This window comes from Mus caroli, unplaced genomic scaffold, assembly GCF_978045245.1.
Source record: "Mus caroli unplaced genomic scaffold, Mus_caroli_1 scaffold_6, whole genome shotgun sequence".
Classification (NCBI taxonomy): Eukaryota; Metazoa; Chordata; class Mammalia; order Rodentia; family Muridae; genus Mus; species Mus caroli.
In genome coordinates this window covers 63,294,493-63,322,342 of record NW_028227261.1, presented here as the reverse complement: position 1 = coordinate 63,322,342, position 27,850 = coordinate 63,294,493, and the positions used below count along the sequence as shown (strand labels likewise).

Sequence of the window (27,850 nt, the reverse complement as noted above, 5' to 3'; positions counted from 1 at the left end):
TATGAATTCAAAGCAGTGTATTCTGATATCATTTTGATATGACTTCCACCATTGTGTTATTTCATGATAGTGTATACTTCAACAAAAATGAATTAGGGCCTCAGGTGCACAACTCTCAAGCCTGGGAACATCACTTTCTATTCTCTGAGGAGAAAAGGGATCGCTGTTTGTGACATATCTCACAGGTGAACAGTTCCCAGCAGCATTATGTAACACCAGGTTCATTATATGTAATATGAACTTTGAGGTATTTAAGTCATAGTCTGCATGTAGCAGATAAAGGACTGTTTCTGATCAACACTCTCAACCTTTATGCAGTGGAGAGTGAGGGGTAGAATTCATAGTGTTCACACTGTCCCTTTGAATTCTGGTTGCCAAGTGAATCTTCACTGTGGGTAGGTGAAGAAATGGGGTATGGGAGAAGAGGGACCACAGACCGCTGCTATCTACATTTTCAGTACTTATTTTTTGGTTTATGACTTTTAAAGAGACCCTTTGGAGAAAAGGTAAAATAAAAACTAAATAAAATAATAAAACTAAAATAACGCTATTACTGTCTAGGATCAGGTAGAATTTTTTTAATACATAATTCAATATGAACAACTGTTAATGTTGTGAATGAGTTATCCCCAGTGTATAAAATCAATATCACTGTGCTGTTCAGTCTATTTGAATAATGGACAATATAGACATCAACATCAATGCCTTTGTACTAAATGCATGCATGCCTCTAAATGTATGTAAGTTGGTGTCTCTGGAATTTGAAGTAGCAGTTATTTCTATAGACTAAGCAAATGATGAGTCTTGTAATTTTTTGCCTTGATTTCCTGTTTTATATCTTTCATATATAATGTTTGATATATATATATATATATATTCCATAGTGTTGACAGGTAAGTGAAGATAAATAGTTCTTCTATGAAATTATGATCATAGTTTTATTACCACTTCATTCTAAAAACAAAATTATCATGTAAATTATTGTGATATTTGGTTTCCATATCATCTCCTGTGTTCTTACTGGAATCAAACATTTCTAGGAACAAATCCTAATTTCTAGTTCAGCAGTAAAAGATATTTATTCCATGTAAAATGAAACAAATAATATTGAAACATAAGAGACACTCATTTCCATATCTGTCCATAGAATTTATTGCTTACTCTCTGTCATTCAGTTGCTATGAGAATAAATAAAATTATACAGTGATAATATCTTTAAAAATATGAAAGGATTAAATGAATTCAGTGGCCATTTGGTGGTATGAGCCATGCCTTATTCACCCTTTGATCTTATTACCTTAATAGAAGTTCTACACCTAATAATCAAGAAAACTTAGAAAAATACATGCCTTAAATAGAGGTTATATACATAATTCTATATTTAGCCTACCCGATAGATAAGAGGTTTATATTCTCTGAACAGTTTTTAATAAACATAAAAATATTGATCCATTGTATAATTTGCTTATTTATGTGACTGTAATACCCAAATACAGAAAAATAAAAACTAATTCTTACAAAGAAGGCTGATTGTTTTCCTGATTATAAGTATCAGTTAACTATTACCCTATTTAAATAATGAAGAGAAGATAAAGTTTTAAAAAATAATAGGAACCAGGAACAGAATGTGTTTTGTTTTAACTTCTCCTTTCTGCAACTCATTATAGGTTGTCTCTCATTTTGAATCTAAATTTATCTTGGGTGAATACACACCTGGTGATATCTCACTTATGTTATTGTAAATTATTTACATCACAAATTCTGGGTCATGAAGCAAGGGTGACAAAATATTTTTACATAGAAACCCTGGACTCATGTTTTATTTTAAGCTTCTTACACTGCTCCTTTTATTTACAGTGTATGTATGTCCTACATTAGAGTCTAGATTTGGGCATCGGCTCAGTTCAGAGAATCAGTTCAACAACCAGAATTCTATCTCCTCTCAGGAGTGTCATGTCTTAAACCTTTAAGAATTACTTATTAGGATATGCTTGGGAGAGAGCATTTCACTGTACTCCTGTTATTAAATCACTTGAAATTGCTTTTGTTCCAGTCCTCTTTCACAGCAACAGTGGATGCACTTGGTGCTGGTCTATCAGAAAATAATGTTCGTCGGACAAGATCTATTATGCTTACTCGGGTGTTTGGCTAAAGGAAATGGATTCAGCCCATGATATAACTTAATAGGAACATTGAAAGTTTCCACGTGTTTAAGTATAATTGCCTCATGAGCATACTGGTCAAGTAATTATGAACGGAAGCTTTTACTGACCTGATCATTATTCTGAGGTGTGCTTTTCACTATCTTTCTACTTTGCTGTTTTTAGGAAATGAGAAGGATTATACAGAGTCGGGGCTATAGAGGATAGCTACAGTCATAATTAGCTTACAACAGCTTTTCTTCACTAATACACATTTGGAGTTTCATGTTATTAATCACACAATTAAATGAATTTTATTTATATTAATGTCATTTAAAAGGCAGTCAGAAATAACATACATGATTTAGTTTGGGATACCAATGAGGCATAGACTGAGTTCCAGAGTTCCCCAGGTCATGGCAACAAGATGTGTGTTTTGTTTTTCTTAAGACTGATGTTAATATCTTTGTGTTATTATTGATGGATGCAGAATTTAAATACAAAGGGAAGTAAGAAAGAAAAAATAATTTGCTACAATTATTTACTATTATTCTAGTACCAATGACACTCTAAATGCTCATGTATTATTTAGGCAAGGAATTTTCACCCCTAAGGGAAAAAGATAAGATATTTGAACTTTATACTTGTTTGATATAGTTTTGCCATGGTGTATGATAACAACAAAGGCAGGCTGGGTTATGTCTTTTGCTCTCTCCATCCTTCCATGTGGATCTAAACTCAGGATTTGCTTTCTATCATTCTTTTTCTTTTATCCCCAACTAAGGTTGAAGTACTTTTAGAAATTCCTTGCCATCAACACATGCTTGCTTTGCTCCATTAAGCCTCCCATTTCCCCTTATTTTATTTCATTGGCATTTGCAGTCATATATGCTATGAATTGTATAGAAATAATAAGCTCAAACAAAGTGATATGGTTACATCAGATAGACAAACATTCAGAGGGAGGTGTAAGCGATAAGCAATGTCATATTGGCAAGCTGCACTAGAGGGCAAGAGAGAGAAGAATTCCAGCATTAGCTTGAGTCCTACAGAAAATACAAATGCAAGCCTGCACACTCACCCTGGGGAGGTTAATAAGGAAAAAACAGTTTAAAAGTCCTTTAAAACATGTATTCTTATTTTTGAGAATAAAATCCATTTCACCAAACAGGCAAACAATATTTTTAAATATATCTCAAATAAAAATTCAGCACATAGCCTGGCAAAAATTATTTTGTTTGAAAAGTAAAGGAAATAAAATTTAACTTTGTTGACAATAAATGTACAAGGAAAGAGAGCTCCAACAAAGAAAAGAACCTTTACAAAAAAGAAAAGAATCAGAAGCAAGAAATGCTTCACTGGGAAACGTTCTAGCTCTGAAATCTGTTAGTCAGCTGGATGTCTCTCCTTGTCTCTGATGAGATTTAGAATCAGGAAATCAATGCTGTGAGTTGCTGTGTCTTTGAGACATGCACTCTCACATACGGGAAATGGTATTTTTTATAACAGGTATGAATTCACATGGCTAGCAAGGGCATATTCCTGGGAGGTTCCAATACTGTCTTATTTCTCTGCCATCCCACTCCTGAACCTGCAAGGCGGAGGTGATGAGGCTCCTTGGAGCCTAATCATCTGCTTGTTTGAAACTGCTGTTGGAGTCAGCAGAAACATCTCATCCTCAGAGTATCAGGATCTAAAACCCCTCCCTTCTAGCCCATGCTTTTGTTTAAAACGAGATGGCTGGAAATTACCCATGAGCTTGTAATCACTGCTGGGAAACAACTTTTGGGATTTTTGTATTAGATTTATTTGAAATGTACTATACATATGAAAGCATAAATAGTTTTGAGAGTCTGATTCAAGTGACAATTGATTAATTTCTGAGTGAATATGGAGAAAAAATGATTAATAGTGTGTTGAAATACAGGCAACAGCATGTGTGTTTGTCAAGGTATTTACTTACTACTAAGGAACAGCATGAAGGAAATGCATGTTTATCACAGCACAAAAAGACAGAGATGATTATAATACAGGGATTATTTAATATTTAAATCCTGGACAATTTATATTACCAGTAGAGTGGTTTACAACTACTATTAGGAAATATGCTGTTATGATTATGAATGGAATAAATAGATTAACAGTGTCCTTTAGCATTCTTTTGGTTTTCTGGACTTATAACTCCTACTTGACATGTGCTTGCTTAAACATTATACACTTGTTAATAGCTTTAAAGAAGAAAAAATAATCAAGAAAAACTTATCTGTCTTCAAATTATAGTATCTAATCAATCGAACATGAAAAAGCTTAATGTGAATATAGTTGAAATGGCATTGAATATTTTTCCAATCATTGTTTAATATATCTCATGGCTCCACACATAGGACTGACTTCTTCAAAAGAAAAGCTCAGAACAGAAACAGAGGAGGAAGTGGTTACTCACAGAAGTAGAACATTCCAGTTCTATTTCTGTTTCCCTCAAAAGAACCCCACCCCACACTTTCTCTTCTGTAAATTAAGTCCAGAAGTATATGAAGGAAACCTGGGGTTTCCATCAGGGAGTTGTGAGGGCAGGGACAACTGCTTTTAGCAAATGATGTAAGCTGCATTGACTTACAATGCAAATTAGTTTATGGGTATATTTACTGCTCCCATTGGCACCTGAGCTCCATTCTTTCTGAAGAGAGGCACTGCAGGACTTTGGCAGAGGAAATGAAGCATTAGGATTCCTAGAAGGCTTATACCACCCTGAGAATGAGCTCTCTGGGGTAAATCTGCGGGACTTTCACCAGGATATCTTCCAAGGCATAAAAGACAACTACCATTTACCATATTGCAGAAATTTTTAAATATTCTAAAAGCTGGTTTCTATCCTTGAAAAAAGAACACAGGAGGAAATTGAAAAGCAGGCTAAAAAGAAAGAAGAAAGCATCTCACAAAATACAGCAAAACTGTATTCAGACTTATTTTCTGATAAACACACAAAATATTTAGAAGGCACTTGTGCATTCATACACTGGTGGCCAGTGAGCTACTAAGGAGCCTTAGGTACCTTTCTTGTTCATGTTTAATCCTGCAGAGTGATATAGTGGAGCCACCATCAGGTTTGAATACAGTAAGATTCAACATACACAAAGAATGTAAAGCCAGATTTCAATTATACACATTTAGCCAGAAAGTTCAAGTCTCAGATTTAATCATCTTAGTAAAAACATGCCACTTGTCAAACCTGACTTAGGGGGAAAAGTTCAAGTCTACAGTTTCAGTGAAGATCATGCTTTTGATTTTGAACATTAGACCAACACTTAAGTACTCTGTTTTAAATCTAAAAATTGGGGGCTGAAGAGATGTTTCAGCAGTTAAGAGCCCTTGCTCTTATTGCAAAGAACCAGAGTTCAGTTGCCAGCACATATGGCGGCTCACAACCTTCTGTTACCCAAGATCCAGAGGATGCAGTGCCCTCTCTGAACCTCTGTGGACACCAAACCGGCATTTTACCAAACCTGATTATGTAAACATATTTTCAGGCAAACATTTAAACATATGAAATAAAAAAAATCTTAACACAACAATAAAAAGATTTAAGTTAGACATAGAAAGCATCTGCTTTTCAATGAAGAATAATACTGTATAGTTTCATATTTCCTGTTTCTATATGGAGAGGTAATTTACATATATGCCAAAGTATATCTGTTTTTTCATTCGTTTCTTTTATACAAAATAGTTTTGAAGTGTCATCTACCAAGCAAAGTACTTAGAACTTGAGTACTGACTCTCACTAGCTTCTCCTCTGCATACACAGATAAGATACTCACAGCTTGATCAATTTACAGCTGTGAAAGCCGCGATTCACAATCCTCAGAAGACTTCAGCTGTCTCACTGGGAGAACATAGCCAGGTTTTATATGACTTTTGTCTCACACTGCAGTTTGTGCTCTTTCCACAAGACTTAAAGGAACATCATTGTTATATATTGTGAAAGCCAGCTAACCATTGTTACTTTGCCGTAATTAATTGTTTAATATATTTGAATGTTTAATTTTTCACGAATGCTAGTAGGTCAAAAGTTAATTATGTAAAACTAGACTGTTTTTATTTTTTACTTTGATCAGCAAAACAACAAACAAACTTTAGTTCTTTAGTACAATGGCTGCTCTCTGATATTACTGATGTAATAGAGGAAGGGGAAAAATCCACATTTGTCTTGAAATACATATTACAGCAGAAAATGGATAGGTTAAAATACTGTTGTTTCCTTTATTAAGGTTAGAATTGCAGGATGAATATTCGAATCAGGGCCTAAACATAGGGTCCAAAAGCAACCTAACAAGATTTTTGGCCATTGTGTTTAATAGTAAAAGCAACTGAGAAGAGTTTTTGAGACTTGTCTCTCAATTGAGTAAGAAGGGATTTTAATTATTAGTGACATATCACTAATAATACTATAGTGTGTTGGAATGGCTATCAGTCCGCTAATACCCCTTCCTTTGCCTTATATTCACTCCTTGTTCTCTCTTTCTTTCTTTAGAAATACCAGAAGAGGCAAATCAATAGGAAAAACTGCTTAACACTTGCTACATGGTGGTGAATATGCAAAGTGCTCTCTGTCCATTGTTTTTTTTAGACTTAGACAGTCAGTATAATCTTTACCTCTGTTCTAAGGGGGTTAAACATAAGCAAATCCATCACGCGTGTTCAGGTTGCACAGATGGGAAGAACAAGAGTCTGTCCTGTGCATGACTCTGTCCTCAGAGAATTAGCACCTTTCCACTGAAAGCAAAGCTGACACCATGGAGGAATATGCTTACTGGTTTGCTCAGTCTATTTAATACAACCCAATGCCATCTGCATCAGGGTGCACCATCTACAGGTTGCTGAGCCCTCCCTCTCAAATGGATTATTAATCAACAAAAACGCCTGACAGAAATCCTTGCAAGCCAGTCTGATGGAGACAAGGTAATCACTCAATAGTACTCTCCTCACAGATCATGTCAAATAGACAAAATCTGACCAGTGCACTTCTCATGCCTATATCCATGGTGCCCCTGTGGTGTGGTGGTGGTGGTGGTGGTGGTGGTGGTGGTGGTGGTGGTGTGTGTGTGTGTGTGTGTGTGTGTGTGTGTATTTTATCTTGGCTTTAAAGTGCCTTATGAGTACTCTCTGAGTGAGAATTCCAAAGTTTCTTATTAGCTTGCTAAGTATTTTGTTAATGGTACAAATAAAGAAAGCACTTCTCCCTCTTTTTATATGCAGATCTCTCTGTTTCATTTAGACAAAACACCTGCAAACACCTGCAGTTTGTGGCACATAGGAAATTACAACCCAGAGCTCAAAGTTAACACTGGGAGTACAGTCGTGGTCACTCAATCCCACTTCAGGAAACTTTTGTGCCCATCTCTTTCAGTCAGAAAATCTTGATATAGTGCACCCTGGAATTTAGTAGAGCCAAAATTTAAGCCACAGATATGGCAGATTTTAGAAAAGTCAATATGAGAAGAGGAATTGATCAGAATTGTTGGCTGATAATAAAGGGAAGCTACTGCTACCAGAAATGTCTTGTGTCCTGAGTTCAGTAATACTATCAAATCTTGAAAGCTGGCAAGTGGGAGAGCAGTAACAGGATAGGATACAAGTTCACTCTAGGATAGATAACTGAAGGGATATTTAGAAGATTAATTCAGGTAAGTAATTCCAATAAAGGCTGAAAGAGTTTTAAAACATCAGAACACACACACACACACACAAGAAAATATGTAAATGTTAGAGTGAAGCTCCTATAATAAGGAAATGAGGATGGCTTCATCATTAATTGGTAAGGCTCCAACTACTCCATTAAATTAAAATACTAAAAAACACACTATATTTTTCTAGCGTAAATTAAGTTTTGAAAGAGGGTCTCACTCTTCATATAGATATAGAGAGATAGATCTGTGATGCTAAACCAATGCAAAACAAAATAAAACAACAACAACAAAAAAACAAATCAGGGAAACAGGCAACATTTAAGAGAGCTGGCTGCTGAGGATGTTTTAAAATTCCTATTATGGATGCATGCCAACAAAGATTACATTAAGAATATAAATATATTAATCAAGAAAAGAGGTATTGGGTAATGATTCATTCAGAACTCTCTCCTGTGATCCATTTGAGACATCCTGACATTATAGGAAATAGAAATGTGTTGCGCATCTTCTTGACCACTTACTGTATTGCTCATTCCTGTTTAACTGTTCACTTTTACCTTAAACTTATGCATATATGCCATGTGGCGTGATCGTTGATATGCAGGAGGAAGTGATGCTTATGAACTAGAAGTGTGCTCTCAGGCTCATCCAGCCTTTTGTGTTGACACCACTTGTCCTTTCAGGACCAGTTTGTGTGCCCAAGGCAGTAAGTCTTCAACCTTACTAGAACGTCTATTTCTATACACGCAAATACTCTCTAAGTGTTAACTGCTTGCAATGTGATTTCAGGTACTTCCCTTGTAAGAGTGAAAGTTCTGAAACTTGAAATTATAAAAAACACCAAAACACAAGGTACAATTTTGACTAGTGATTGACTGATTCCATGGTGTGTTATAGTCTTCTATTTCTTCATCCTTTCTGAAAATCAGGTAAGAAAACAGGAAGGAAAAATTTCCCTTTCCACATCAAATAGTTGGATGTGATAGATTTAAATGCAGACCCTCATACTCTGATTCTTATATTTTTGATAACAGTTAAAAGTAATTAAAACACACTTTAGAAAGACTGTTAATTTTGGAAAATCTTATTGACCCATTATGTATTCTGATCATAATACTATATTGTAGAAGGTACTTCCTGGATTGATAACAAAACACAATAAATACCAATTTCACAAACTTAGGATTTGATTTTATCCCCACCCCCAAATTTGCTTAATTCAATAACAAAACTACAGGTTTTAAATATAAAGTAAGAAAACCTTTCATATTCTGCAAAACCCATTTCACTTTGCCATAAAAGAAATTTTAGGAGGAAGGTATCAATCATCACACCATTTGTTCAAAATCCATTAAAGAAATTCACCAATCATTGATTAGTTTCTCCAAAGCATGGGGAGCTGGGAGATAGATAATAACCTGACACTACGGAAATGCACACAGCCTGCTTTCTTTTTCCCAGTGTAGATCCTCCATTGTGGTTCCTGGGTGTTACTACATGAAGTTTAAGTGCATTAGCCCTATATTAATTAGATATGTATTGCGTGTCTTAAAATAACTGACTAGCATGCTGGAGCCCAGCTACTAATAAAAACTTACCTCAAAATTTATTGCTGTCAATAACTAACAGTCATTAACATTGATCTATTTGTCTTCCAATGCATGTTTAAAATGAATTCACATAGATAAGCAAGGCAAGTGGAATTGACAACAAACATAGCCAAAAGAAAGAGGTTATGTGAAAATATTTACATGGAAATCCCTTAAATGGTGCTGACAGGGATTAGGAAATGTTCTAGAAAATCAAGTTTTCTTATCTCCAGGTAGAATATCTACAGTTTTGCTAAATGCTTTTGATATGTTTTGACATTTGAAATGAAAGCTATTTTTACAAAAGCACATACCAGGAAAAAAAATCCAACCTTTAATATTTTGTCTAATGTTATGAACACTGTGTTGTCTCTCATGGAGACTTTTGTCAAGGGAGCTTGATTGTGATGGTGAAAATGGCAGTATATGGTATATAGTTTATAGTATAAAATATAGAGTATAGATTATAGTATATAGTATAGAGTGTAGTATAGTATCTATAGTAGATAGTACATAGCACATAGAGCATAGTACATAGAGCATAGTACATAGTATGTAGTATATAGTACATAGTATATAGTATATAGTGTATATATAGTATATAGTATAAATGTAGAACAGAAAGAGGAAACAAACACTAGTATGTTGGAAGATGCTGAGAGTAGTTCATGAGAAGAAACACATGCACTTCAAGCAAACTCGCTTTTTTAACATTTTTCATATTAAAACAAATTTATGTTTATTTTTACTATTGATTGTAAGTAACATGGCCTTGTTTATTATTTTCTTGGGGAAAATAGATGTGTGTGTATTTTGAATAATTTTGAGGAATGTATTATCTTCTAATGATTGCTTCTTTAAAATTAAAACTTGTCTGCGAGAGAAATGCTAACAATTCTTAGTGCCTTGATCATACCTATGCCCTCAAAAATTCACTTAATTATGTTTAATTAATCTTTACAACACCTCTGTGATGTGGCAGATAGGTTAGAAATGTTCCTCCATAGTGATATAACTATGAGATTATACATATACTTACACACATATAGATAGATAGATAGATAGATAGATAGATAGATAGATAGATAGATAGATCGATCAAGAGAGGGGGGAGGGAAGGAAAGGGAAAGAGAGATGGAAATAATATATTACTTCCTAAATTTGTTTATGGCTTCAAATAGTAACAGCTTTTGTCCTATTTTTTCAGAAATAAATACTTTCATATAATGAACAAGATATAGATTCATAATTATTTGTCCTTTAGGAGACTACCCTGCACACTCTGGCCTACATTTTTCTATTTGCTGTGGAGTACAACTGAAAATGTAGAGTTTAGTAGGGAGTGTTTTGGTCTAGAGCCTGAGGTTTTTTTCATTAACTACCTGTCTGACCTCGAAACTTAAGTTTTCTCAGCTATAAAGTAGTGCTGACGTTACCTGCCTAACCTGTATCACAAAGATGTTGGATGTTAAACTGAGACAGTTTGTGTGAGAATGCTTTATTTCTTCAAAGCATTTTTTCTCAAATATGAGTTATTTTATTGAATCAAAAATAACTCATATGAAAATATAATCTTTGGACTGAAATACAGAGTACCAAGAGCTTTCATCATAACGTTGTCTTGTAGCATTTCAACTGTCTTTATAATGTTCTTAAAGTAGCCACAGTGCTTTCAGATCAAGACATCTATAATGTGTTGGGTGTATAATGTGTTGGGATGACAGCTTTGATGGAGAAGTTAATGAGAAGTCTGTTGTGATAGGATGCCATAGAAGTCATCATTCTGAATTTGTCCACTCAAAGAAAGAATTACAGGATGCAGTTCCTGCTGCAGGGAGGCGGGCTACTCAAAAATGCAGGTGTAGTTTCTACTTCAGACCCACCAAACTATCTTCACATTGTTTATACTTCACGGTTGTTCTTCTACACATGAATGTCTTAAAACCTCGGATGAAGACAACTAATGATTCAGATTGTGGTACTCCTTTATCCAATTAGCTTTCTTTCTCAGTCTCTTTACACATCTTCAATCCTTGTCGAAGTTTAAATAACCTCACTTGCTCTCTTTGTTTTTAACCCATATTTGCCAAATCTGTGTCTCCACACATGCAAAATACCTTGTCCCTCTCTTTTCTTGTGAGGTTGGCTATGTGTTCTTCAAGGAGGCAATGTGGTTCTTCAGTCTTACAGCTTTAACTCTTTGCGCCTTGCTTCTTTGGTTCAACCTGTCACCAAAGACATTGTTCAGTAACACCTGTTAAAATGTCCTCTCTCCAATCACTACTTGATCTTTTATTATTATTATTATTAATTATTATTATTATTATTATTATGGCATTTTAACTTTCTAGTTGTCTTCCATCACCATCAGATATGCTGATCACTTCACTTGCTTACTTGTAATTTCTGCATCATAATTTATTTTGAAGTAAGTAGTTTTACTTGCTGGTTCATTCTATTTTGTCCAATGCCTAGAGCAGTCCCAGGCATCTAGATGGCATTGAGTATTTGCTGCATGAAAACTTAATACATTTTAAAAAGCTTTTTCTGAGTTTTCTGTAAAACATGAAGACATGGAATTGCTAGTGTGTTATGGGGAGGGACAAACTAGCATTTGGAGTTCAGTGTTATGATGGGAAAGAACAGAAACAACTGAAAACAATCTGTCTTTCCATGGCAATTTTTTTAGGTTTTTATTAAAGTTTTAAAGTATCATGCTATATAGGCTTTATCTGTAAGATAGATTCTACTCCATTTTCTTACTCTTGCTTGTGAAGTAAACTAAAATTATTTAAATTTACTAATGCATTGCAGACTGCTAAAAATATACCCTACCAATGGTTCCAGCTGTGGTGGCTTTTGGCTGAAGAATTTAAAATTAACAGTGATGGTGTAGAGCAGTGTGTACAGTTGGGAGAAAGGAGCCAGTGGGAACGTGCAGGACTGGGTGTTAGGACTGCCTTTATGTAATGCCCGTGTTAATGATCTGGAAGGAAGAGTGAAAAGCACATTAATGGTATTCAATGCTTTACTAAGTTGGGAGGTGCCATTGCCAGCAGGGAGCAGAAAGAAAGTATGCAGAAGCACATAGAGGACTTGAACAATAGAGAGTTGAAATAATGACTATATGAAGTTCAGCTTTAAACATCTGAGTCCTATTTAATTAGATATTCATACAGATGATACTTCCTTAGTGGTAGTATTGACTAGGTATTTTATATGCCTAATTTCCAAACTTTTGGTATCAAGTTCTCTGAAATTGTCACTGCTTACATTAACTCATTATGGTGGACTGATGGGCACACTGTGAAACAAGGACCAAATCTCATTCCTAAAGTATGATTGTGTTCCTATTGTAATATCTCTCAGGTGATTTGATGGTGGCAGTCACATATGGAACAAGAAGTGTTGAATGGATTGGTGATTCTCATCTCACATTTAACCCAAGCTTGATGGCCACTTTCGGGGACCATTATTAATTTTTCATAAAATATTAGGTTAAAGCTTGTATAATCACCCAAGAATGGTCAGATATTGGCAATCTTCTGTCGCTGACCTATCAGCTGTGTCACAAAGGACTCTGCCTACTTAAGTAAGGGCCTCTTGTGAGTTTTTGTTTTTTTTTTATTTTTTATTAGATATTTTCTTTATTTACATTTCAAATGTTATCCCCTTCTCTGATTTCCCCTCTGAAAACCCCCTATCTCCTCTCCCTTCCCCTGCTCATCAACCCATCCACAAGTCTTATTTTCATGTTATATTTTGCTTCTGGCTGTTGTGACCTATACTACATAGCTTACGATATAATAAGGAAAGAAATCCCAAAGTTTCCAGGATTCTTGTGGCATGTTTCAGTGATTATTTTGCTGTCCTGTGTGCTACCTCTAGGAGATTTTCAGGCAATAGAAAAGGACTTCAGCATTGGAGAAGCAACCTTGGAGAATTCAGACTCAATAGGAAAGTACCGTTCAATCTCTCTGAGTTCCCATAGGCCCAGGTTAGTTGAATCTGTAGGTTTTCATGTGGTGTCCATGACTGCTCTGGCTCCTTTAATCTTTCCTCCCATTCTTCCACAAGATTCCCTGAGCTCCATCTGATGTTTGGCTGTGGATCTTAGCTTCCATCAGATGCTGGGTGAAGCCTCTCAGAGGAGTTATGCTAGACTCCTGTCCGTAAGTATAGGAGAAAGGGGGAATGGGCGTAGGGAAGGGGAGAGCAAAGGACTGGGAGAGGAGGGAGGGTAGCTGCTATTGGGATGTAAAGTAAATTAATTTTAAAAATGGAAGTATGCTATCATTTCTTTTTGATTGAGCTAGCATGTTTATACATAGATCTAGAATTAATTGTATCTACAGTTTCTGGGATTATAATGATATAAAAACCAAGAGGTATGAATGTGTTGCCCATCTTGGCCCTGGTGGGGACAGAGTGATGTGGTTTCCACCCCTGGGACAGGGCCCCATTGTGCACCTCCATAAGTCTGGATAGCTACTGTGGTCATAATGCTTGTTTGTGTAATAAAGTACATATTTTTACAGTCCTCCAAGAATGTCCTCCCTGTTAACATTAATGACTCCATGATACTCAGACAGCAAGAAGTCCAGGAGCAAAAAGTGTGGCTAATGTCTCAGCAAAATTGTAAACACTGGGACCTTCATGACAGCCTTTAAGGTTATGGAAAAGAGCTTTAAATACACGAGTTCAAAATTACATAATTTCTCAACTATGCAAAAATATATGGATGCAATTATGATGGGCTTCATGAATTCAAAGAAACAAAAGCAGCTATACTATGAGCCAGCTTGTCTGAAAGATACAAAGGCAGGCAGATTCTTGAGTTCAAGGTCAGCCTAAAACAGAGCAAGATTAGGCCTAAGTGTGGTAGTAATTTCAGGGCAGGGTCCCATGCAACTAGTTTATCATTTGTGCTTAACAAAGGTAGGTGGATGTCTGAATTCTTTTGCAATGTTAAGAAAAAAATGTATGCATACTCTCTTAAGAATCAAAGGGCTGTTGTCACTGGACATTGATTCATAAAATAATCTAAAGGAAACCTAGAGTAAATGACTGGATTGGTATGTAAATGACTGGACTGTATTCTGCAGGAGATGAGCTATCCAGAGAATTTTTTAGAATAAAAGAAAGAGAACTGCTTGGAGAACACATACACACACATACACACACCCAAAGCATGACATAGAGAGATCTCTTAGAATAGCAAGCAAGCAGAATAAAGACAAAAAATCTGCAGAGAGAAAGCATCAGGCTGGAAAAGCTGTATCAAGCAGATCACACATCTTTAGCTTGTATCCATGACTTGACTTTGAGTTGTTCTTTTTTGATACTCCCAATCATCCCTTACTCCTCTCAGAACCCTCTCTGTGCCAAGGCTGGTCCTTGGCAAGCAGAGACCCAGCAAACATTTCACTTTTGACATTCTCTTCACCTCATGCAGTAAAGCAAATGAGAAATGCAAGTATGTATGCATGCTAAACTTCCATTCTGAATGTCTGTTTTTTTATACTACGTGTGAGAAGCACCAGCGAACACATCTATCTCTCAAGTTGTCAATTGTCTTACCTATAAAATAACAGAATTATATTAGATCTATTTAACTGAATTTTCCTCATCCAATATTCCATTGAAAAAATAAAATAAAACTTGAGACCCGTGATTCATGTACTTTATGTCAAATAGCCCAAAGAATTGTTTGTGAGCTTTGAAACCTGGGTCTGAGAACATAGCAGAACAGGCCAGGACATGCCTGGGCAGGCCCGTCCTTAAGACATTCCTGAGGCTGTTTGGCCATAAAGATAAAGAGAATGACATGTCCGGACTGGCCCGTCGCCTCCCTATCTCCTGCCCTTCTGACCTAAGTTAAACTTATCTGCATTTACAGTCTGCTGATGCGGACCAATCATGTGAAACTGCGCCAATTCCTCCCTGCTGATGTTTAAATGAACCAATCATGTGAAACCTCGCCAATTCCTCCCCCAGCCCCAGCCCCTTTTCTATAAAAAACCCCTAGCTTCCAAGCCTCGTGGTTGAATCCACTGTCTCCTGCGTAAGATATGTTTCGACCAGAGCTCCACCATTAAACTACCTCATGTTTTTACATCAAGACGGTCTGTTTGTTCGTGATTCTTGGGTACACACCAAATGGGGACAACTAGGTTCTTTCACCATCACTGAAGATAATAAATGTAGTGCAATACTAGCTATTTCTTATTTATTTCAATTCAACTAGTTTATAAAGGCAATAATACAAATAGTGGCCAATATGATAGCAAATAACTAGTATTTAATGATGATTGTTTTTGTGTGTGGGGGGGATGATGCATTGTGTTAAAGAATTTATTGATATTATTTGAAATCACAAATGTGAGTAAGGTTTACTTTTGTTCCCCACCTAAAAAAAAAAAAGGCATAGAATGACAAGGTAGATCCTAGTTGAGGTTATCAGAATTAGAATTCTGACCTACTAACTCTTCTTTTTTTTTTAAATTATATATTAGTTTGCATTTCTGTACGATAACTGAATTACCCTCCCCCCCTCTCCTGGCTGGGACCCAAAAAAAGTCGGAAGAGGGTATTGGATCCCTTGGGATAGAATTAAAACTAGTTAGGGTCTGCCACCTTGCTGTAGGAAATCAAACTGGAGTCCTTCTCAAAAGCAAGTGATGAACTATCTCTGTATCCCCTCTTTAAAACTTGTATTACTTCTCCCTCTAAGTGTCAACGTAATGAAATTTTCCTCTCAGAGATATTCTTTTACTCATCTTTAGATTAACAGAAGATTTCAACAAACAGGGTACAAGTAAGGGAGGCAGATATGTACAAAAACAGTTTGAGGTTTATAAAGGTAAATTATATGATAGGAATTCTTTCCATCTTACAACTAGGAGAGATGAAATTGTAATCAACTTCTCTTGTAGTCTGTAATCAGAGTATAGATTGTAAAGATTCTTTATTGCTGTTTCTTCAAGAAACATTGCTTAGAGACTTGATCATAATGATATCTGGGGGTTGGGCATCATGTTTCAATTATTAAGAACATCTAAAGAAAGCATGTTGTATGAAAATGCTTTTCATTCTTTGGAACATTCTGGTATTTTGGAACCACTGGTCGTTCATAAACTTTATTCAGACAAAATAATCATTATTTGTAGGCTCCTTCTCATAACTGTGATCCCCATTCTAGTCTAGTCTAGTAGGCATCCTTAACAGGTGATTTATAAGAGGACCAGCAGCTGTGGGACACCCGAAGAGGAGAGTGAGTACAGTGTATTGAGCAGCTGAGAACAGATCTTGATGGATTTTGTTTTAGGTAAAAAAATGTAAGACATTTTATTTTACCTGATTCTTAAAATATATATATTGTTAGGGAAAGAAAATCCATATGTTATTGATTTATTTAAATATTTTAAAATTAGATATTGGGCAAGCGTCTTCTATTTGTATTTGTCCTAGCCAGGAAGTATTTTATTTCATTGAAATAGAGAGAAAGCAAGGGCTGAAAATGCATGTTCAGGTCCAAACTTGAAGTCAGAATTGACATTGTTTTTAAAACATGACCAAACAAAGTGAGTCCATGGAGTCAAAAATAATGCCAACATTTGGAGAAAATAGGCAAGCTGATTCTCCAGCGGACTTCTCATTGCCCAAGTCAAAACAGAGCAGAAAACAAATAAACCCAGAGCTCAGCTGGGAGTCTGAATGCTAGAGTGCTACATAACTCTATGGAATTTATAGTGTTTGCAGTATGGGACTGGGTGTCAATTCATGGTTTCTTTCCCCTTTGTGCTACAAAACAAAAGAACTCTGTTTAAAAGGGGTAATGAATTGTGTGGGCTTTAATTGCTATCCTGTCAGTAGTTGCTGCTTGCCTGCAGCTCTTCAGTGTGAACTGGAAGGAGGTTGGACTGTGTAGTCTGCTACTTGAGTTTTGTTTGTAAACAGACTGAAAACGAAGGAAAATAAAATACCCTCCTAACTGTTTTTTTTTAAAACAACTTCACTCTGCACTTGTGTTTGTAGAACTCTAATTTTACTGAGCTGCTAATAAGTTCTGTAGTATTAATAAAATTTTAGTCTTAAAGACCATACTATTCAATATCAAGCAGTGTTATATTAATGATAACAGAATGACAGAGAATGACAGTGTGCTACCAAGGTATCCAGCGTCATGTACCTAGTCACATGGGATGAACATTTAGTTCAGAATTGGGTTTATCTTCAGGAAGTGTGGACCTCAGAATTTAAGATGACTTATATTTATTTCTTCAACAACCAATCTTTCTGAACTTTCCCACAAAATTTCTTTTCACAAAAAACAAGGATTCATTTAGATATAATATATATATATATATATATATATATATATATATATATATATATATGTATACATGGATGCATATATACAAAGAAAATGTTATGACAATTCTTTAAGATACATGCTTTGTGAAATGATTAATATAGACAATTTTGCTGGGGAACATATGACTTTTCTCTCATTGTGTATAATTTTGTTTGCCTATATGTATGCGTGCCTCTCTGTCTCTGTTACTATCTCCCTCCCCCACTCTCTCTCTCTCTCTCTCTCTCTCTCTCTCTCTCTCTCAATCTCTCTCTCTCTCTCTCTGCGTGTGTGTGTGTGTGTGTGTGTGTGTATGTGTGTGTATGTATGTGTGTATTTGGCCATGACTATGTGTGCACATATATGGAAATAATATATATTTGTGCATGAATGCATTTATTTAAACACAAATGTGTACACATGTATCTCCATATGTATTGTGTGTGTATTCAGAGCACTGAAGATCCCTTCTATCAATTCATCTTGTATGATACTGGCCACACAGTCATTTTTTTTTTCTTTTCTAAAATGTCTTCTCATTAGCCTGGAAATATCTTAAACTCTTGAGCTCAAACAAATCCTCTTGCTTTAAGTCACTGACAAAGGTGTGACTATAGGAATGAAATCTGCTTTCCTGTGCAAGGCTGTACTTAACATATGTCACCATGGGTAATTATTTATTAAAGAATATTCAACAAAATTAAAATATCTGCCTTTGATTTTCCTACTGAAATCTGTAGCATTCCATCTACAAGTAAGAGTGTTTTAGCCACTACCTCTGCAACATTAGGACTTTCTGTTTTGGACTATGCATTCGCTTCTATAGCAGTTTTACACTTCCATGTTTTCATATTGATGTTTAGAATCATTTCAGGATAACTTTGGTTAGCAATCTGTAGACAGGTCCAATGGTGATTAAAATGTAGGCTTTAACTGATATGCCATTGTCTAGCCCTCATTTGCAAAGGACAGCATCAACATTGATCATATGCTTGGTTTGTAAGTCCTTCCCCAAATTCAACCCCAGAACTTGTAATGAATATTCTTTTTCCTTGTCTGCATGATTTCTGCGGCAATTGCCACTGACCAAGCTTTGGAGAATTTCTCCTTGGTGAATAGCTTTGTTTGAGAGCTTTATGGTATCATGTGTTGAAATTAACCTTTAGATTATTTTATCTTGGGATCTAAAGAGTACATGAATCTGAAGTCCATTTTCTTTCAAAAAATTGCTAAGTTTTGACATTTATAATTTCACTGAAATCATTCTCAGTATAACTTGCTGTGTAGGCTTGAGGCCTCTTGAGCTTTCCTTCATCAAGTTTTGTGTGATCTTGTTCAGCTCCCATTTGGGCCTTCATGTTGGTGAGCCATATAGGTAAAGGTTCTGATATTGTCAGGAGACTGACTCAGAGAAAACTCTGTGATCCTCTGGTTCTTACAGTCTCTTCAACCCTACTTCTGCTGCAGTAATCCCTGAGCCCTAGGTCTCAAATGTTTTGTAGATATATCAATTTTGTTTTCTATGTTCATTTGCAACTCTATGGAACCTAGATTTCAAATATTTTGTAGATAGAGTCATTTAGTTTTCTATGTTCATTTATAACTCTTTGGACTTTGTTGTGTTAATTAATTTCAATTATTCATTATGCAATTTGTGTATTTCTGTAGTCTTGTGAGTTTCTATTGGATAGTGACATATCTGCCTGATGAGAGGCTGTTAATATAGCCTTGCACTCATGGTATGTATACTTTTGTAGGAAGGAATATCTTCTCAAGTCATTACATACTGTTTTTTTTGTTCTCAGTAGAGACATTCCATTTGGGTCTCATAAGCATGGAGAGAACTGCAGGAACAGTAGAGAAAGATGTAGTGGGCAGAAGATCCTGCTGAATTTACCCTTAGCTGGGAGGTTGTCAGTAAATGAGATGCTAAGGAAGATTAGACCCCTTCTCCTCCTGCCTGGCATTGGAACATAAAGGCACATCAGGATATACAGTCAAATTTGTACGTGGTAGACATGTTCAAATTAATGGAATTATTCAGCTTCCTTCTGATTCCTCAGATTTCCACCTGCATGGCCAGTGAGGTCACAAGTAAGAAGAAGTGGCTACCTAACCACAAGAAATAAGAAACTTAAACTGACAGGGCTGCTTTAGGGTGCACTGATGAACATGAGGCCTGAAACCGTGCCTCCAGGGCCACAATGATTTCTATGTCTGCTTTCTGGTACACTGCGCATGCCATGAACTATAGTTGAGAGGTACTGAAGCTGTGCCTTTGGATTGCTTAGGGATCTACTGTGGGACAAACATAGTGGTCCTGACATGAAAGACATATGTGTCTCCTTGGGGACCTCTAGGCAGAAGAAATGCTTTTACACAGTAATTGGGAGGGGGGAGAAACCAAGTTTAAAGGCTACTGTAGGCTCTAAAGCAAGTTCATTGAGCAGTTGCCTAAGATATGTATATGTGTTGTACCAAACAAGTAGCAGGAATAAATGAAATAGTAGACTCAATAGGACTTCAAAATGTAAGTGAGGAGTTTACTGGTCTAAGTGGATGGGGTCTTGAATTCTTGGAGCTCAGCATCTGATCTTACAGGAAAATGCACAGTACAGGGTCTGAAGGTCAGTCCTTTATTTGCTCAATTTTAAATAGAGAATCTGATTATATGCTTTTATTTGTTTGACTTACTTGTTGTGATCATCACTATTTATAGTTGAGTGGAACCACCTTAGAAATCAGAGAAGCACACTTCTGATAGTGTCGGTGATGGTGTCTCTGGGGACAAAAAGATTTTGAGATCTCTGAAATAGTGAATGAGTGATTCCTTTAATGAGTTTGTGATATGATGAAGGGTAGGAGCTGGGATCTAGCTCCAGATAATAGATGAGTGGAGATCAGACCTGGGAACTATATTGTTGTTTCCTTCTTCTTGATCCACTTCTGCACTGAATGGGAAGTCAAGCACAATCTCTCTATCTTATGCCATGTTTCTGTGCTACCACATGGGGCTAAGTCATGGACTGAAACCTTAAAATATCTCTCCCCTTAGGCTTTCTTTCAGGTATTTGTGTCAGTATCATGCCAAGGGACCAGTGCATTTGTATACTGTGGATATTAAGTACCATTCCAGTTGGGTGGTTTCAAAACATTACTCCACCTTCCTGTTCATTTTCTTTTGAGATTTTTTTGTTGATTTTGTTTTTGTACATGACAAATTATAGGAGTACAGTTCTGTTTCTTGATATGTGAGTATACAGCTGTTCTAGCACTATCTATTACAAATGAGTCTCATGTTGGTCAGAGTCATAGTTTCTGACGTTAGAGGAGACACAATCTCACCACAAACTCCTTAATCCTCTGACTCTTAATAATCTTTCTGCATCCTGTTCCTCAATTGATTCTCAAGGTTTTGATTGTGGCTCTTGTTTTTAATAAATTTATTATTAGGAATGGACTCCAAAAATTTGCATTTTGATTAATTGCTGTCTGTAGTGGTCTCTCTTGATTGCAAAGAAAAGTTTCCTTGGTGAGAGGATGAGAGATAAAGTCTATATTTATTTGCATACAAAAATGACAATAATGGATATTACAAAGGCGATTGGAGAGAAGCTCATAAAGCCTCAAGCTTTGCACAAGGAGGCAACGGCAGAAATCTCAGAGTGGGAGAGATGGTCAAGGAAGAACACACCAATTGGTTTGCCAGTGCCAAAAAGTCATCCTTGAAAACATATGTACAAATGTTAGAGACTGAAACGGTCATAGTTAGGGAGTATCTGTACACAAAAATGCAGTAACAATTAGCAGGAAAAGAGGCTATGAATTTAAAGGCAAGATAGAGGCGTATATGGAAAGGTTGGAAAGAGGAAAGGGAATGGAGAAATATAATGTAAAAAAAAAAGAAGGAAGAAGGAACATGAAGGAAGAAAATGGTATGTTCTTTTACTCTGTTGGCTTTAGGCAACTTTGATAATATCCATCTGACTGTTACTGATGAGTTTATAAAAAGATAAAGAGAGGTAGACATGTTCTATCGAGGTGTGGTGAGGAATGAGGGAAGGGGGTGCCTTGCTGGGCCCATGCTGAGGCATCCCTTCCCCCTGAGAGACCAGCCACATTATGGTATAGTATAGAATAGAGTTTATTAAGAGCATGGGAGGGAGGTTAAAAGGGTAGTAGAGTCTGAGAGAGGGAGAGAGAGAGAGAGAGAGAGAGAGAGAGAGAGAGAGAGAGAGAGAGAGAGAGAGAGAGATGGAGGAGGAAGAGGAGGAGGAAGAGGAGGAAGAGGAAGAGGAAGAGGAGGAGGAGGAGAGGCTGGCTATAAGCAGGTGAAGTGAGAGGGGGAAGGGAATGGGGAGAGAGGGGGAAGAGAAAGCAAGAAAGCAAGAGAGCAAGAGAGGAGAGTAAGAGAGTAAGGAGGGGGCAAGTAGCCAATTTTAGAGTGGGTCAGGCCTAGCTGGCTATTGCCAGGAAACTGTGGGGCAGAGCATCCCTGACTGTTGCCATGAACTTTGGGGCAGAGCTTAGACAGAATGCTAAAGGGTACTATGGTATGGATATGGAGCGGCCACAAAATGCTTTGTCAAAGACTTAGTCACAATATGGCAGATGAAGTCACTGAGAACTCACTGGTTTCTAAAGTCTCAATATCAAATAATGGATTAGCAACTTGATGGAATTTATAATCTGATGGTATTATTGAGATATGGTATAAAACTTGACAGAACCTCACTGAAGGAAATGGACCAGAGATACAGCCCAGATGCAATGAAGTGAGTTGCTCCAGCTCATGCCACCATGAGGTTCTTCTTTGCTTTGTGTACAAAGCAAGCACGTGAACCACAGATGGGATCTCTTAAACCACAAAGCGAAGCAAAAACCCATCTCAGTTTGTCCTATGTAATATTTAACTCAGTGATAAAAGTGCAAATGACAAAGGACTACCACACTCACTATTTTCTGGTTCTCTGTTCTACGTCTCTGGTCTGGATTTCTATTTTCATATCTGTGCCATTCTACTTCATTACTTTATTTTCATAGTACTCAGTAAAGCAGCTAGTGTCTTCCCTCCAGCTTTGGACCTTTGCTACCATCAATTTGGTTATACAAGGTCTTTTGTATTTTCCTCATCAGCTTAAGTTTTGTATTCCATTTTTTTTGTAATGTTAATTGTATTTTCATAGTGATTACACTGATGCAATGTATTGTTTTGGATAGTATGCAGATTTTAACAATAATAATTTTTCTAACTCCCAAACACTTGCCATCTTCTATGTCAGTGGATAGCAAACTATGAGTCATGACTTCTTTTTGGTGAGGTCCGACAACCCTTTCACAGGGGTCACATATCAATTATTTATATTTTTATTCATAAATAGTAAAAAAATTAAAGTTATTAAGTAATAACAAAAATAATTTTATTATTGTCTCTACAACATAAGTAACTTTATTAGAGAAAAGCAGCATTATGAAGGTTGAAGACCACTGTTTTATATCATTTTCTATTTCTGTCATCAAAGTTTTCTATTTTCTTTGTGAAAAATAAGTGTACATATATATATATATATATATATATATATATATTAAACATAAACATAATTGATAAGTTTAAATTAGACTGACCAAGAAAGATATTCCAAATCAGAGAGTAAACTGTAAGATGCTAATAATTGAAAATGCTAAACTCAGATTCAGTAAAAACTGTTATGGAGAAATTATGATCGACATTATATAATATTCAGCCATGTGATACTACATATAATATCTATATTCCTCTTTATTGTTGGTTAATATTTCATTCTATAGATAGGTACTTTTTTCAATAAGTAATAATGGGAATACTATATCCAATCTTAGTGATAATGTGTAAAGCTGCTAAAAACTTTTCTGTAGGTGTTAGAATAGTCATGCTCTTTTTTTTTTTTTTTTTTTTGTCTTGAGTCCATAGCTAAAATTCAAAGTGCTGTGCAATATGTATGGTTTACTTACAATATTCAACACTGTAATATTTTTACAATATTCAACATGTGTGGCATATACGGCTATTATTTAACTTAGTAAAATTCAACTCCAAACCAAAGCAAACACCCAGGTTTATGATTTAAGACTAAGTGTCCTGAACAGTCTTTGTATCATGTGTTAGCTGTGGCTTGCCAAGAGAGATAGAGAGAAATGTGAGCAATGATCTTCTGAGCACATATTAGGAACAGATGAATATGGTTCAATACAGCTGCAGGCAGATATGTCAGTGCAGAGCATGCCCATGCACTTCTCCAACATTTCTAAGGCTGTATAGATGCTCTCACCCAAGAGGAAAAAGCAAATCACCAGATTGCTTATGACATTGGAAGACATGCTGAGCCAGGGTACAAACTGACTTCTTAAACACAGAGCTGACGGATTCTATTCCATAAGAGAAAATATCAGAGTTAGAAGAACTGTAAAGAGCCAGTATCCATTCGGATAGCACAGAACAAACTTCAAACTCTTGGTATCAGTGCAGTGACTACACTTTAATTAATTAAAACTGCCAAAGAGTGGGCACGCCTGTGAGATTTCTGCTTAATTTGAAGTGGGAGTATCTTTTTTAGGAAGGCACATCTTTAATCCAGATATAATCTGTTCCACATGTTCTGCAGGAAGCCTAAACAAAAAATAGGATAAGGAAGCTTTTGCACTTGGCCTCGTTGTTCTCAACTTGCTAGCAACTCCACTTCTCAGGCAACCAGAACTTGCATCTTTGGGATTCTAGCATAAACTGAAGACCAGTTAATATATCGAGTCAGCCAACTGAGCAACTACTGGATTCTTAGAATTCCATTCATAGCCAGTCATTGTTGCATTAGCTAGACCACAGCCTGTAAGTTATTCAAATACATCCTTTTCATATACATACATGCACAAACATGCTTGCAAGCATGCACGGGCGTGTGCACATGCACACACACAGACACATATTCTATAAGCTACTATTTTAGAGAACCTTGACTAATACAGTGACATTCAGAAATCAAGGCACAAAACTTTCCCCTATGTCATCTCATGTATTCCTTTTACAAGCTGAAGTTCTAGTGACTGCCGCAGACACTTTTGTATATTCTAGATTTTCTCCTGGGATGAATGCCACTAAGACACACTATATGATCCCCATTTTACCTTCCTTCCTGACATTTCTACACATATTTAAAGTAGTAAACCTCCCCCAGAACATCCCTTATCAGGACCTCAATCATAAAAACAGTCTGTGCCCATAATATATTTTACTTTCTTCCTCCTGTTATCTGAAACCAACTGGAAATCCTTTCCCCAAAATATAAATCTCTGGCTCTCAGAACAAGAGTACTTTGCATTACTAAATTCTTGTTTTCCATTAATCATATTAAAAGCATTGAATTCCTCATCCAAACTTAAATAATAATTGATATAAATCTCACAAAATGTTTTTTTTTGTGAGATTTGCAATTTTTTAGGTCAGTTTAGCTTACCTGAAAAAACCAAAATAGTCTTTGTTTAACAGACTGAAACACTTTCCAATATCAATAATTAAATACAGCAGACAGCCTTGAGAATATTATCCTGAGTGAAAAACCCCAGGTCCATAAGGATATGCAGGGTATATGCTCACTTACAAGTGGATATTATCCATAAAATACAGGATACCCATGTTATAATCTAAAGACACAAAGAGGATAAACAAGAAGGAAGGCATGAATGAGGATGCTTGAATCTCCATTGAAGGGGGAATAAAATAGTCATAAGAGGCAGATGAAGGGAGGGAACTGGATGAGAGAAGAGATGGGGAGAGGAATGTTGTTTTCCAGATCAGGTATGGGGAGGGACAGTAAGGGTGGCCAGATAGACATGAGAAGAAATGGAAATCTATGACTGGTGGGAGTGGGGAGATAATGAACATCTCCAGGAAGAGACAGCGACCTATGAGGGTGTCCTTAGCTGTGACTCACATCACTGGGGATATGGAACCTAAAGAGGTCACCTCCTGCAGCTAGGCAGGAATCCCAATGGAACTATAGAGACACCAAAATTTAACCTGTATATATTATACATAAAAAAATGCTTGGACAGGGGATGGAGCAGATACTGAAGTTATGGCCAACCAATAACTGGACCAACTTGAGACGTATCCCATGGGCAAGAACCGATGTCTGACACTATGAATTATACTTTGTTATGCCTGCAGACAGGAGTCTAGAATGGATGTCCTCTAGAGTCTCCACCCAGAAGCTGACTTAGAAAGAGGTAGACACCCACAGCCAAACCGTGGATGGAGCTTAAGGATTCTTTTTTTTTTTAATTGGATATATTATTTATTTACATTTCAACTCTTAGCCCTTTTCCCAGTTTTCCCTCTGCAAACCCCCTATCCCATCCCCACTCCCCTGCCTCTATGAGAGTGCTCCTCCATGCATCCAACACTCCCATCTCACCATGCTAGCATTCCCCTATACTGGGGTATCAAGTCCTCACAGGACCAAGGGCCTCCCCTCCCATTGATGCCAGATAAGGCAATCCTCTGCTATACATTCAGCTGGAGCCTTGGGTCCTCTTTGGTTGATGGTTTAGTCCTTGGGAGCTCTGGGACATCTGCTTGGTTGATATTTTCCTTCCTACGAGTTGCAAACTCCTTTAGCTCCTTCAGTCCTTTCGATAACTCCTCCATTGGGGTCCTGTACTCAGTCCAATGGTTGGCTGCAAGTATCCCCATCTGTAGTGTTCAGGCTCTGAAAGAGCCTCTCAGGAAACATCTATATTAGGCTCCTGTCAGCAAGCATCTCTGGCATCAGCAATAACGTCTGGGTTTGGTGTCTGCATATGAGATGGATCCTCAGGTGGAGCAGTTTCTGGATGGCCTTTCCTCTGTCTCTGCGCCACTCTTTTCCCCTATATTTCCTTTAGATAGGAGCAATTCTGGGTTAACATTTTGTAGGTGAATGGATGGCTTCATCCCTCAATCGGGGCCTTGCCTAACATCTGGATATGATCTTTACAGGTTCCCTCCCTCACCTTTGTTGGATATTTTACCTAATATCCCCGAAGGGTCTTGAGACCTTGAGGACTCTTTTAGAAGAAAAGGAGGAATCTCGGTCACTAGGAGGATAGGAACACCACAGGAAGACCAACAAAGTCAACTAACCAGGGCTTGATGCTCTCAGAGACTGAACAACCAAACAAAGACCTGATGCTCTCAGAGACTGAACAACCAATCAAAGACCATACATGGGCTGGACCTAGGCCTCCCCACACATATATAGCAGATTTGCAGCTTGGTCTCCATGTGGGTCTGGGACAATCATAATGGAGCTAAGCTGTTGCCTGTCTGTGGGATATGTTCTTCTAGCTGGGCTGCCTTGTTTGAGAGGATGTGCCTAACCTCACAGACTTAGGGTGCTAGGGTTGGGGGTTACTCAGGGGTGACCCCACCTGCTTGGAGGAGAAGAGAAGCATGGAAGAATTGTGGCATAAGGGGGCCATAGAGCGGGATAAATTAAATACATAAAATAAAAATAATAAATTCAATTAAATACATAAAATGATAATAGTAGTAGTAGTAATAATAGTAATAATGAAAAATTAAAAAAATAAAATTTATAAAGATTATAGCTGGTTTTGATTTCATGCCAAATACCAAGATCAGTAATGTACACTGTACTTTATATGATGATGAGGACCTAGTGACAAGATAGGAGATGGGAGTTTTTGACCTGTATCTTGTGTTTTTTGCTCCTTTTTCAGATAGAAAAGAAAGAAAGAAAGAAAGAAAGAAAGAAAGAAAGAAAGAAAGAAAGAAAGAAAGGAAGGAAGGAAGGAAGGAAGGAAGGAAGGAAGGAAGGAAGGAAGGAAGGAAGAAAGAAAGAAAGAAAGAAAGAAAGAAAGAAAGAAAGAGAAAGAAAAGAAAGAAAGAAAGAAAGAAAGAAAGAAAGAAAGAAAGAAAGAAAGAAAGAAAGAAAGAAAGAAAGAAAGAAAGAAAGAAAGAAAGAAAACAAACAGTTGACAGGATCTTTCATCAGGCTTCAAAACGGATGCCTGCTCAAGCATCAGTGTTCTATCCTGTCTCCTGCT

The 27,850-nt window shown here is 36.7% G+C and overlaps 1 long non-coding RNA gene across 10 annotated transcripts; it reads left to right on the top strand.

The window, feature by feature from the left end:
• The first annotated feature begins 284 nt into the window (after positions 1–284).
• Positions 285–27,592, top strand: LOC147004255 (uncharacterized). Of its 10 annotated transcripts, none has more exons than XR_015047353.1 (6): positions 285–506; positions 2,054–2,289; positions 6,670–7,097; positions 8,615–13,411; positions 13,492–13,586; positions 26,781–27,592. It is a non-coding gene; the product is annotated as an uncharacterized LOC147004255 (long non-coding RNA). The 10 variants fall into 10 exon arrangements; XR_015047351.1 differs by lacking the exon at positions 26,781–27,592 and having other exon boundaries at positions 8,615–8,754; positions 12,784–13,006; positions 13,303–17,807; XR_015047348.1 differs by lacking the exon at positions 26,781–27,592 and having other exon boundaries at positions 8,615–13,006; positions 13,303–13,411; positions 13,492–17,807.
• The last annotated feature ends 258 nt before the right edge of the window (positions 27,593–27,850 follow it).